This window comes from Myotis myotis, unplaced genomic scaffold, assembly GCF_014108235.1.
Source record: "Myotis myotis isolate mMyoMyo1 unplaced genomic scaffold, mMyoMyo1.p scaffold_m19_p_1, whole genome shotgun sequence".
NCBI classification, from domain to species: domain Eukaryota; kingdom Metazoa; phylum Chordata; class Mammalia; order Chiroptera; family Vespertilionidae; genus Myotis; species Myotis myotis.
Window position 1 is genome coordinate 142,019,542 of NW_023416313.1, and position 14,416 is coordinate 142,033,957.

General features: G+C 38.1%; 1 protein-coding gene across 2 annotated transcripts in view; it reads left to right on the top strand.

Moving 5' to 3' along the window:
- Positions 1–14,416, top strand: part of PRKD1 (protein kinase D1) — a 303,270-nt gene that overhangs the window by 266,204 nt on the left and 22,650 nt on the right. The gene's annotated exons all lie outside the window — the stretch shown is intronic.

A 14,416-nucleotide genomic window follows, 5' to 3' on the forward strand; every position in this document is an offset into this window, starting at 1 on the left:
ATGATAGTTCAATGTAATGTGTTTTTTTAAATTTGAAAGTCTTTTATTGGTCCTCTCCATAATTATTTACAATAAAAATAAATACTGTTTTTAATTTTTATTATATTTTAAATATTTAAAGCATTATCGTGGATTAAGCTGTCACCACAGTTTTTATTGGTAAAAGCTTTCTCAAGAAAGATAAATATTCTGTAAATTTTGATCTGTGCTTGTTTATCATAGAAAATAAAATGTTACTGAAAATAGATTATTTAATGAAAATGATTTTTTAATTTAGTTGATAATTTGGTGGGTGAATATTTCTTATTGTTTAAATTTGACAGAGTTCAGCAACAATTTTATTCCTTTTATTATTTTTTATTAAAAAACATTTTATTTTTTAATTTAAAAATTTTTTTTATTGTTGGTAGTATTATAGATATATCCCATTTTCTCCTCTCCCCCCCTCCTCTCATCCCCTAACCACCCTCCCAGGTCTTCACTACCCTATTGCCTGTATCCTTGGGCTATGCATATAAGTATATACAGTGGGGCCTTGACTTACTAGTGTCCCGACTAACAAGTTTTTTGAGATACCAGCTGTCTCTCGGCCGGCCGATTTTTTGCTTTGAGTTGACAGAGTAATTTGAGTTAACGAGCTCCTTAATGAGCTCCTTAATGAGCTCGGTCTCTGAACGAATTAAACTCCTAAGTCAAGGCCCCACTGTAAGTTCCTTTTTTTTAAATGTGGAAGCCAAGCCCTGGCTGGGTGGCCCAATTGGTTGGAGAATCGTCCCCTACACCAAAAGGTTGCAGGTCCGATTCCCATCAGGGCACATAAGTAGATTGTGGTTTTGATTCCTGATCAGATTTGCATACAGGGGGCAACCAATCAATGTTTCTCTCTTACATCCATGTTCACTCTCTCTCTCTCCCTCTCCTCCCCTCTCCCTCCCCCTCTCCCTCTCCCTCTCCCTCTCCCTCTCCCTCTCCCTCTCCCTCTCCATCTCCATCTCCATCTCTATCTCTATCTCTCTATCTTTCTCTCTCTCCAAAAAAAAAAAATAATGAATGAAAACATATTCTTGGGTGACGATTTTTTTTTTAAATTGTAGAAGCCAAGGTGTATGCCAAAAAAGAAATGTTATTTATCTTTAGGAATTTATTTTAAACTTTTTTAATAAGTCCATTGAATCTTTCTCAAATTGTGTTGAAAGCATGAATTAGAAACTGAGTTGGAAAATAATTATTTTGAAGTCATTAAAGTTATTCTCTATTTACACCAACATAGTATCTCAAATTGCCTGTTTATTTTTCTCCAAGAGGATTTTCCAAGAGCACTCTTGTAATTTGGAATATGTGAGAAGCATGCCTTTCTTTTGGAAAGTGGATGAAAGATCACTGTGAAAGGAAACTTGGGAATGGAGAATTTTCAGACCACGGGGTTTTTCTCAGGCAGATCTGTATTGAAGAGTATTTATACTCTTCAGTAGAGTTCCAGATTTAAACAAAACAGTTTCTTACATCTATGTCTCTGCTTACATATCTCTTAAAAGTCTTTCTGTTCCCCAAGAGCCTATCTTCATTTGGAAACTGCTGTGGTGAGACACAGTGCGTAATAAAACCAATAAATGGGTTTTGTGTGACTTAGATAGTGTGTCAAATCAATTGGATTTTATTATGCTTGGGTGATTGTAAATATCTTATTATGCTTAGATTATTGAAATATTTGGGAAAAGAAATTATTATTAAAACATTGGTATTTTGGAATGACATATATAGGAAGAATGGTTAAAGGCAAGAAAACTTTGTTAGAGGCTATTATCTGCTAGTAGTGCCAGTCACAATGCCAGCATTCCCCTTTCTTTCTAAAATGTCATCTTGGCTGCAGCCCTAACATTTCCACTGCAACTAGTCTAGGCTTTTAAATGCATGCCTTGATTACTGGAACTGGTGAGATTTGACATAGCTGAGTCCTCTCCTGCTTCCCTCTCCATCACCACCTTCCTGGCCCTCCCTTTTCCCTGCTCCGTCCTGAAGACTACACCTGATGAGTCTTTAGTTGGCTTCCATCTTATCTCTCCCTAGTTTAGTAGTTTGCTTTTTCTTATTTCTTTAAACCTATCTACTTGTCCTGCCTTTTAGCACTGTAGGCGATCTCACTGGACTCTGCAGTTCCTATTCCACTGAGTCTTTCTTTATCTTCAAGTCATTGTCCTTGTCATACTCTTAACTTCTGGCCGTTGCTCAGCTTTCTTTTCCAAGCCTGGATGCCAATCTTGGTTACTTGGCTCATCAATATTAGATTGATCTTCAAGATCCACCAATTCTCTCTGTCTTGTGCTACTTTCCATATCTCATTTTTTTATGGTTTCTAGTCTCGATATAAAGTACTTTAATACTTATCAAATGCTTCTTATATAATAATTCGATTATAAGCAGTTTGAAAGTCTCAGCAATGCCTAATTTTTTTTCAACTTCCACAAGGCCTATCACAGTAGACAGGATACTACAGGTAATTGATTAACATTTGACAAAATTGTCTGAAATCACATACTGTGTTTTCTTAAATTCTTTCTCAGGGCCTTTGTTATAATATATTTTGTATGAATAAATCATTAAATTTTAGGCTCTAATTACAAAATTCTGATATTTGATGAGTGGAAAACATTTGTAGAATAGCCACTCATTGTTCCAGATGTTACACATAGTCTGTCTCAAAAGTTAAGCCCGGGGGGGTGGGGGTGGGGGGGGGGATTGTATATCGGGTGCAAAGCAAATTAGAGAACATGTTAGAGTTACCTTGGAAGGCAGTGGAACCTCAGATCAGGAGGGGATTTGGTAAGAGGACAACACTGGTGGTTCATGGGTTGTAAAATAGAATAAGCTGCAGGGAAGAGGTCCTGCCAGTCGGGAAGACAGGGAATCCAACTTGTCAATGCAGATTGTCAAGATGAATGTCATGCCAGGTGTAGGGGTGGGAACTGTGGTGAGAAGACTGACAACGGGCAGCATTCAGAAATCCAAACAGCATGGCATGCTCAGGTGGGATGTGAGATCATGGTGGGGAGCCGTAAGCAGCATGGCTCCTGAAGCATATTAGAACAGGCAGCGCCCTACCTAGTCCTAAATGGACGAAAGTCCAAGGAAAGAAGTAAGACAATGCGCAGCATGGTGTGTAAGGGACATAGGTCCTAGAGTTAGAGTGCTGGGTTTAAATATTAGACTCGTATTTAAGAGTTCTTGGGAGAGTGCACAAGTTACTTCAGCGCTCTGTGCCTCAGTTTCTTTACCTAGAAAATCTCATAGACATGAGACTGGAATATGGTGATTGGTGAAACTCCGCAGTGCCTGGTACACAGGAAAGTTTTCATACTTATTAGATGTTGCTAGTTTGCCACGATTGAGCTGTAAGTCCAGTTCCTAGGAACAAGATCTAATAACTTGGGGTTCAATTTCCTAAGTAGGCCCTGGAGACAAATAATTTTATCATAACAAAGAACATGCATTTGACTCGAAGCCCAGGATAGGGCTGAACATGCCTTAACGTAGACCTGGCCCCTGGTAGGCATTTAGTAAGTATTTGTTTAACAAATTATGTAGCCACACCTGAAGAAACCAGGGGGATGCAGAATTGCAGAGCATGCCAATAAAACAATAAAATCTTCCTTCCTTTTTGTCTAAAAAGCATGATAATTTGTCTTCATGGAGCAAGAATATTACATATCTTATAAATACATGGCTTTGTTCTCTTTGTCTAAAACATGATCAAGAGTAGGTGGAGAGAGATAATCATGATGGGACATCAGAGAATAATGTTGCCAAGTGTGGGTGGGAAAATGAAAATTTTTGCAAACTGTTGATTTTTTAAATCATGGAGTCAATTTTTCTTTTTCTTTTTTTTTTTCAGAGAAAAATGTGCAAAATTTGAGTACCTTTTCTTTTAGCGTGTAGTGAGAGGTTATTTTATACTTTTGATGCTGGAGGGCTCATGGAGGGCCACAACCTGGTGACAGTGTCCAGGTTCTTGTCACTGCGCAGGAAAAAAGCTCAAGAATGAGACAGACAGATTCAGCAAAGCACAGCAGATTTATTAAAGTGATAGGAAGGGAGTGCAGTGAACTTAGCCAAGGGGTTCTGGGGGGAGGTTTTTGTAGCTGTGGGCAAGCGGGGGGAATGGTCTCTGACACTGGGGGTGTGGTCATCGGCCCAGCTCACCCAAGTCCCTCCTCTCTAGATAGTGGCTCTTCCTTTGGTCTTCTCAGAACTGTCATGATGACCTGAAGGGCAGAGCAGCTTCAAAACTGTGGTGTAGGTCAACATGGCTGCCAACTCTGGCTGAGACTGGTTTTTGTCTTAACTGTTTCTTACCCCGGGAAACTGGGAGAGGGGCAGCAAGGGCACAGGTGGCTTTTCACAGTCACTTCCACAGTGTCGTAACCTAGAAGGGGAAGGGAAACAGTGGGGCCTGGGGTCTCTTGCCCCTATGCTAACTGCCCTGTCTCACTTTCATCTAATAGGTTTTATTATATTTCCTTCTTTGTATTTTATTGCACAAAGAATTTACTTGAAATTGTTTAGACATGTTTTTCAGCTCTAAAGTAGTCATATTTTCTGCATGTTCCAAAAAATAAAGCTTATAGGTAATGTTTATGAATGTCTAAAATAGAGGAAAAAGAAAACAAAGATATAAGACAAAGAAAATAAACGTAAAAAATTTTTTCAAATATTGTGTTTGATAAGAATGTAGTCATAGTAAAAACTGAGTGTCAAAAGGCCAGTTTCCAAGTCAAAACTTCTCTATTTTTTATTATTTTTTTAAAACCTGGTTTCCTTAATTAATGGAGTTCATCTGACTTGGTGTGCTTGCTTCAGAGGAATGATTTGGGGGAACTAAATGACATAATGTATAACATGGTTTTTATATCAGTGTTTACCAACATATTTTTGGAAGAAATTTGAGTTTATTTCTGGAAGGATTTGGGGCAGCAGTTCTCAACCTGTGGGTCGCGACCCCTTTGGCGGTCAAACAACCCTTTTACGGGGGTCGCCTAAGACCATCCTGCATATCAGATATTTACGATTCATAACAGTAGCAACATTACAGTTATGAAGTAGCAACGAAAGTAACTTTATGGTTGGATCACTACATGAGGAACTGTATTTAAAGGGCCAGAAGGTTGAGAACCACTGGTTTGGGGGTTAAGATTTCCTCACTAAAACAATTTAGAAAATAATATGTACTTTCTCCAGGTCATCCACATCTTAGAAATGAACACAGTCTTTTACTTGTTAAAGATTTCAAAAATGCCCTTATTTAAGAACACCTTTGATTTTGAAACTAAACACATTTTACCACAGAACCCTTATGCAAATATAAGATGTCACCACTTGACCTTTTTGCACATAATGTGTCATCTTTTATCTCTCCAGTAGACCCTGTATACTCACTCATTCCATTTCCCACTATCTGATATATAAAACATGAGAAGAATTATGTGTCTACACAGATGAGTTAACATGATAATAGAATGTTAGGCTTCCGGGAGTACTGACATCTAAATGTAGGAGCTGGGCTACAGTGATATGATTTGTCAAAAATTACTCTTTAAATCTAACACCAGGACGAGATTGGATTTATGTGTTCATGTTTCCAGCCAGGTAGATTAACAGGAAATAAAAATGTGTTCCAGATGCATCTCCATTGATTTGCATTTAATAGCAAACAGGAAAAAATCCAGGTAATTGAAGTTTTCAACTTAAATGTACGATATATACATGCTGATCTACAAATCCCAATTTTCTTATTTTAACAAGCCATACTTTTAATTCTTGCCTTTTCTCTAAACACAGACTGAGTGGTACCATAGAGGACAGGGGGTCAAACTTTCTGGGGAAATGTTTACTAACACTGTGTTTTTTTTCCAATGGTATTGGTCAGTTAATTTTCTGTCTTTGTCACCTTTGTTTCTAGGTTTCAAATATCATGCTCTTTTGTCTAAAGTCAACTTGAAACTCTGGCCTTGGTTGGGAGGTAGGGTTGGGTACTCAGATACATACTAGATCCTTGCTATGTGAGGGTCTTTTGATAGAAATTACCCATCTTCCAAAATTACAATATCAACCTCACCCTTACGTAAACATCAGTGCTGATGAAGCGTCTGTGTATGAGTCCACATGGAGGGCTTAAGACATCTGGATTTTGTTTTTTAAATGTCCCATTCCTACCTTTAATATGAAGGATTTCTGGCCATGTGTAGAAAATATGAGATATTTTTTATAGCATTTTCACCTGTCGAAAAGTCAAGAAAGGCTGGGAACAATATGAAAGATGATGAGAGCTTTTCTTAAGTGTTGTTTTCTGCATACTCCTTCTCCCCTCTGCATTTAGCTTCTTCCTTTTATAGGGAAAGGAGAATACTCATTGTATTTACCATATGTCTGCAGCATCCCTGGAATCTAAAGCTAGATAGAAGCATGTCCACAATTGATGAACTAAAGAATGACTGACAGGTGTATAGATAGGTTATGAATATACAGTAATAGAGAAGTTTGACATCAGGCCTTGGATGACTTTTTGCTATGCAAATATTGAATTGGTCTTTTTAAAAAAATTTCTTGGTCCAGTATTACTTAATAGAATACACAGACTTACAGTGAATTTAAGATAAAAAATGTAATGGCAAATTTTGCATTGATAGCTAACCACCTAAAAGTTGACTACCTTTCTTGATATTTGGGTGTAGTGTGTATGTATTGTCATTAGCAGTTAATGGAGATGTTTCAGTGCATTATTTCTCCCATGAAATTTTGAACTATATTTAACCAGGGTTATTCTGTCCTACTTAGTGCCACAACAAGAGTAGCAGTACACTCCAGTCCTGATGGATGGGATGAGCAAACCAGTTTACTAGGAGAGATCTGAACATCTTGATTGTGGCCCCATTGATCTAAAAGTCAGCAAGTGGTCCCTATTCACAGGAAGGTAGATGATTATATCTAATCTTCTTGTTGAAGTAAGGTTGTGTCCCTTTGTTCTTCTGACAATGTAAGTTAGCTTTGTTTTGTCCTAGATTAAAATCATTGTAGATTTCCAAAAATTTACACATGAAATTTCCCCCCAAAATGTTACCCACTAAAAGATAACTAACTACTGAAGTATGAGCCTATTGAAATGGAGTTCTTGCCAACCTAACCTGACACGGGAACACGTTCATCTGGCACAACCAAAACACCTCCATGCTCACTTTGGGTCAGGAGGGCTTTCCTGGCTGCAGCATAAAGCCTTCGCCCGATTGGCGGTGAAATAGAAGCCCCTCCCCAATCACTGAAGTTTAAATGTATGAGCCACCCAAAGACAGGTTCTGCCTCTTTTAAAAAAAAAAAGTATATATTTGATTTTTTACAGAGAGGAAGAGAGAGGGATAGAGAGTTAGAAACATCGATGAGAGAGAAACATTGATCAGCTACCTCCTGCACACCCCCTACTGGGGATGTGCCCGCAACCAAGGTACATGCCCTTGACCGGAATTGAACCTGGGACCTTTCAGTCCACAGGACGACGCTCTATCCACTGAGCCAAACCGATTAGGGCCCTAATCACTGAAGTTTAATACACAGCAACAGGAAAGATGAGCAGGACAAACTAGAAGGAGCAAGTTGTGGCAGTTCATTTCTGATGCAGCCTCTGTTAGGTGAGAGGCAAGAAGTGAGTTTCTTTTCTGCCACTTGGGGTATACTTCCAGTTATCAAACTAAAGAGAGATGTGTGGCCCAGATTGTTTGAAAATTACAGAAAAGCTTCCCCACAATAACAGCAACTAACCTTTACTGTGTTCCAGGCATGATTTGAGGGATTTTATATACAATAAGTAATTAAGTCCTAGTTATGTTACAAGGTTAGGCATTATTGTTGTCGTTACTGTTGTTATTATTATTATTATTATTATTATTATTATATCAAGAAACAGAAGTCAGAATTGGGAAGTGGCAGAGCTGGAATTCAAACTCAGACGGAGTGTGTCCAGAGAAACTGTGCCCCTGAAATGATGTTTCAAGCCTCAAGGCTTCCCTTGTCATATCTGTCCAGTGGTAAATCGAATGAAAAATGGAGAGACAGGAGTTGTAAGGCCTTTTCCAAGTAAAGGGTAGACGTACCATGATCATTATCATCTAAATAATCCATTTTCGGTACTGTATTTCTCATCCTCAGGACAATAATGAAATCACAGGAAATTAGATTTTCACAAGTTATATAAGGGGGAATTGGCAGCGTGGGGAGGAGGGGTGGGGTAATTTAAAAGGAATATCCTGGCTATGGTGTTTAGCTGCTCCTGCTTTTCTCTCTCTTCCTGAGAATGTTTCCTTATGGGCTTTGAGTATGAGCTGAAATGGATGAGTATCTCTTTTTTAATAGCTACATATAAAATAAATACAAATCACTTAGATAGCAGGAAAAGTATATGTTTATTCCTTTCAAATATGCTGAAATATTTACAAAAGCAGTGGCCAAATCTATATTTTAAGGGAACAGTACCTGGAAAAAATCCAGGATGTCTTACTTATACCTTTGGGACTTTAGAAAATCATTATTTCTGATTATATGATTCATCATCAGAATCCTGAGATTGCCTAGCCTATTCAAGTGAACTAAAAATGAAAGGCCTAGTACTTTTTTTTTCTTGAAGCGAGGACATCAATATCTACCATATTGGATGCAAAATGAACTGTCACTAAATATGTCAGATATGTATCACCCTATCTTCAATAAAATAATTTAAATCTTAATGGTATTACATCAAACTAAAAAGTTTTACACAGCAAAGGAAACCATCAACAAAATGAAAATACAACCCACTGAATGGGAGAACATATTAGCTGATACATCTGATAAGGGCTTAACATCCACAATGATTAAGGAACTTATAAAACTAAACACTGAAAAAAATAAACAATCCACCCTAGCCAGTTTGGCTCAGTGGATAGAGCATCAGCCTGTGGACCGAAGGGTCCCAGGTTTGATTCCGGTCAAGGCACATGCCCAGGTTGTGGGCTCAATCCCCATGTAGCAGCCGATGAGTAATTCTCTCTCATCATTGATGTTTCTGTCTCTCTCTCTCTCCTCCATTCCTCTCTGAAATCAATAAAAATACATTGAAAAAATAAACAAACAAATAATCCAATTAATAAATGGGCAAAGGCCTGGATGGTGTGGCTCAGTGGTTGAGCCTAAACCAGCCGTGGGCAAACTACGGCCCACGGGCCAGATCCGGCCCTATTGAAATGAATAAAACTAAAAAAAAAAAAAAAGACCGTACCCTTTTATGTAATGATGTTTACTTTGAATTTATATTAGTTCACACAAACACTCCATCCATGCTTTTGTTCCGGCCCTCCAGTCCAGTTTAAGAACCCATTGTGGCCCTCGAGTCAAAAAGTTTGCCCACCCCTGGCCTAAAACTATGAACTAGGAGGTCATGGTTAGATTCCCAATCAAAGTACATGCGCCGGTTGCAGGCTCCATCTCTAGTGTGGGGCGTGCAGGAGGCAGCTGAATGATGATTCTCTCTCACCATTGATGTTTCTATCTCTCTGAACCTCTCCCTTCTTCTCTGAAATCAATAAAAATATATTTTAAAAAAAGAAATGGGCAAAGGACCTGAATAAGCACTCTTCCAAAAAAGACATAAAGTTGGCCAATAGACACATGAAAAAAAGGTTCAACATCACTAATCATCAGAGATGCAAATTAAAAGTACAATGAGGCATCACCTCATACCTGCCAAAATGGTTACCATCAATAAATCAGTAAGCAAAAAGTGTTGGTGAGGATGTGGAGGAAAGGGAACCCTCATACTCTGTTGATGGGAATGCAGCCACTGTGGAAAGCAGTATGGAGTTACGTCCAAAAATAAAAATGGCATGGCCTTTTGACCCAGCAATTCCACTTCTGGGAATATATCCAAAGAAACCCAAAATACTAACTCAAAAGAACATATGCACCCTATGTTCATTGCAGCATTATTTACAATAGCCAAATTTGGAAGCAGTCCAACTATCCATGAGGAGATGACTGGATAAAAAAGCTGTGGTACATTTACACAATGGAATACTACTTCCTCAGCCATAAAAACAAAAAATCAGAAACAGGAAAGAAATCTTACAGCCTGGATGGACCTGAGGCGCATTATGCTAAGTGGCATAAGCCAGTCCAAGAAAGACAAGTACCATATGACTTCACTTAAATGTGAAATCTAATGGGCAAATAAACAACGTGGAGACAGACCCATAAATAAAGAGAACAGATTGACAACTATCAGAGGGGGTGTTGGAGCTGGATGAGAAGGGTGAAGTGACTAACCAAAGAATAAAAAGAAAGACTCATGAACACAGACAACAGTATGGTGATTGCCAGCAGGAAGGGGGTTGGGGGTGAGGAATATGAGTAGGTAGAAGAAGGTAAAGGAGAGAAAAATAGTGATGGAAGGAGACTTGACTTGGGGTGGTAAACACAATACTATACAGATTATATAGAATTTTATACCTGAAACCTGTATAATTTTATTAACCAATGTCACCACAATAAATTCAGTTTAAAAAAAGAGTATTATTCATGTGCTGAAAAGTAAGGAGATATAGGGATTCTTTATCCTTCAATCAAATGTATAAACTTGTATTGGGTATTTAATACATACTAGGCATTAGGCTTACTCTGCTGACTGGGAATATAATTGATAAAATATATTCCTTAAGGAGCTTGTGGTCTTATAGGCAAAACACAGAGATTCACCAATAATTAAATATGTTAACTGTTATGAAAGAGGGTTTACCAAAGACTATGAGAATAAAGAGACTGTGGTAGTCATGAAAGCTGCCTGTCCACTGAGCATTCATACCAGGCAAAATAATCTGTTTCTGGCTGAGAGAATAGTATGTATGACAGTATAGAAAAGAAGAGGAGCATGGCTTGTTTTGAAAATAGTTCAGCATGGCCAGAGATATGGGTACATATGTGGAAGAAGAAGAGAAGAAGCTGGGGAAGTATTTGGTGGGAGGAGGAAAAGGAGCTGTCAGTGAAGGGCCCCATGTGCCTTGCTAGCGAGGTACATGCACCTCCTCCTAAAACCCGTAGTGATTATAGTGGCATGGAAGCAAGATGGTATGATTCAGAATCACCTCTGGGAAGATCACAGTGGCAGCCCTTTAAAGAATGGATTGAAGGAGAACAAGGCCTCTAATAAGATCATTTGGGAGGCTGTGGCAGATCCCTAGGGAAGCGTTAAGGCTTACTGGTAGACCAAGGCTGTCATGGTGACAATGAAGATGAGGTGTCAGTGTAAGAGACAGTAAGGAGGTGGATTCTATTCGTTTTAAAGATCAATTGGTTTGAGAATTGAGGGAGGACTAACTATTCAGTATGACTCTCAGTTTCTGACTAAAATGCCTGGCTATTTACCAAGAGGGGAATCACCAGAAGGGTAAGTTTGGAAGAAAAGACACCAATTCCTACTGTTTGACATCTTTCCTTTAAATGAACACACCCGGAACACAGTTGGATATAAGGTTCTGGCATTTAGGAGAGAGCTGAGCTTCCCTTACCAATTTGAGTATTATCCTTAACGAGTCTTTTTATAGTCATCTGCTGCCCCCATGATGACTTTTTTTTAGCATCTATCAGGGAATTACATGCTATTTCCCCTTCATGAGACATTAGGTGATTATGATTTCTAGGGCCATTAAGGGAAGCGTAAATTGTAAGAGCCTGTGATTAGAAAATGGAAGGATGGTGTGTTCTTCTCTCAACCCTGCAAACTGGCAGAAATGAGAATCAGCAAAAACCCCTGAGTGCTACACTTCTGAGAATGGCACCTCAGTCCCTACCCACACCACTGCAAACATCCCTCCTTCTCTTCTTCATGGCATTTAGGTTTTAGATCTTGGACTCATCACTTTTAAGGTTATTTCATTCTGTCTCAGTAGGAGCTAAATCACTTACTTGTTTTTATAGAAAAGTAGTCAGAAATCCCCATGTTAGGTCTGTATTGCTCCTAAATAATCTGTTGAAAAGTTGTTGATTCTAATTCTCCTCTTTACCATCTCTCATATATTGTAGTATAAGAATCGTGAAATAAGAAGAAAGGGGAAAATCTGACATCTTCAATTTATCACAGCTATATATGGAATGATAGATATAAAGCAATACTATTAAAATTAAACATAGGTACAAATGAAATATTCACATAAATTCAGAAAATATAACAATATAGAATGTGAACATAAAGATGTAATTGTCTTTATTTTATTATATAACATATTGTTGCTTTTATAAAAGCCTTTGCTTTTAGTGAATAGTCTCCATCGATTACTTAAGAATTCTTTAGGCAACCTGAGTCAGGAAAATTTTTATCTTGATCTCCAAAAGGTAATTCCCCCCCAGACTTCAAAACAGCTTCTATTCACCCCATGGATATGTCATCAATCTGTTATGTGTGAATGGACACTCTTCTTTCCTGTACTTGACCAAATGTTTCATTTCCTGAAAATTAGATTACTTAAATGCAACAAACAGATGGCCAGAAAGTCTTGTAGTACTTACTCTGCCATGGAATTTATTATCTGATTTCCTGAGGTAGGACTGAGAAGTTAGCAAAAATTCTTTCTAAACATTAGTATGCTATAGATGACATTGCAGTCATCAAGCCATTTTTAAATTAATTCAGTTACTTTGAACATTAGGAGGAAAAGGTTGAATGGCTATTTTATATAGAAGAGTTTATATATTTTATATTTTAAATAGAAAATTTAAAGTGTAAACAAGTCACATGGACCCATGTGGTTGAAGCTTATCTTAGAGTTGTTCTTAAGGTATTAATAAGGTAACATGAATTATGCATGATAACAGAAAAAAATACCTTACATTTTTTTCTATTTCTAGTCTTCGAATATTATCTTCTTTAGACTAAAGAAGTACTCTTCATCAGTATGGTATAGAGAATTTGGATAAATACAGTATGATTCCTTATATTCTGGGTTTTTTTTTATTATTGTCAAATGTAAAAACAAGTTTTGTCATTTAGTTCAATGTAAAAATTGCAGCTCATGAGTAAGCTTTATGATGGCCCTGTCTCAACCATACATAATTAAGTTTAAAAATATGCAGAAAAAATAAAGTTGTGCTATTCAAATGATTTTTCAGCTACCACTCAATGTATTCATTAGCAAACTTGTAAAGCATAAGGTTTTTATTAGAGATTAAGGGCCAGGTACAACAATGAATGATTTTAAACTTTTCTAAAATGTTTTATTTTACTATTTGTGTATACATGGCCTTTAGTTCAGTGCTTTCATTGAATATATATTTTTAATTATAAACCTAAATGGATTTAAAATTCTTTATCATGAAATAACAAAATTTTCCCCTAATCCTTTTCATGAAGATGCTCTTAGAGGATATTTGTAGAGTCCTTCAGATTTACAGTGAACATGGCCCAACATAGTTGACAGGGAACAATCTTAACCTGTTCCATACTTCTGTGCTAGAACATTCTGTAAATACACCAATTAGATAAACAATTCAAGTCCAATTTTCTGAATAGGGGATGCTCCTTAAGTCATGTTGTAGGAGTAGAGAAAAGGCGTATTTGGGTGAAGGACTTTAGTACCTCCGAGAATTCAGATACTTAGAGGAATACAGGTAGAGGAACAGGAGGGTTGACATTGTATATAGGTAGGAGAGCCTCCAGGTCATCTACTGACTCCCTTCTCTCCCTCAACCTTCATAGCCTAAAAAAAAGTCAGCAGAAGCAGCAGGCTGAGCTGAGAAGTGAGAGTGTGAGTTTTGTTCATTCCACCCACTCTCCACATGACCAGGAGAGAGTGACTTCGAGGCCGAGTAGCTGAAGTAGCCATATTTGACCAGTTAACAGTTTCACGAACAATGACTTCAGCACTCTGAGGTGAAAGACCATTGGGTGGATGTACTGGCATCTCTTAGACCACATGCAGAAACTTGATGTTCTATGACCACATTATGCTGCATGATGGTCACCAAGGCATCAGAATCAAAGAGACTCCTCAGATATCTGAGGCAGAGATCAAAATTGCCAGGTCGTGGGAGGACACCCTGTGAGACAGGTCACCATCGTGGGAGCCTCTGCCAACCATAGTGGGCCTCCATAGCCAAGGAGAGCGCCAGGCTCTCCTTGCTGGTGGGCAGCATGGAGGATGACTATATGGAGGTCCACCCCCAGCCCCTTCTGCTGCTCCCTACTCAGCATTCATCTGTGAGGTCTGAATGGTGAGCCATTTCAGCTTTCAAGTAGTTTGTGCAAACTTCATTTTACATACAATTCTATCACTCACTGAGTGTTTTTTCCCTAAAATAAAGCATTCATTAATGTTTTTCTCTGTTCAGCTGTTAGCACATTTAAGTTGGTTCC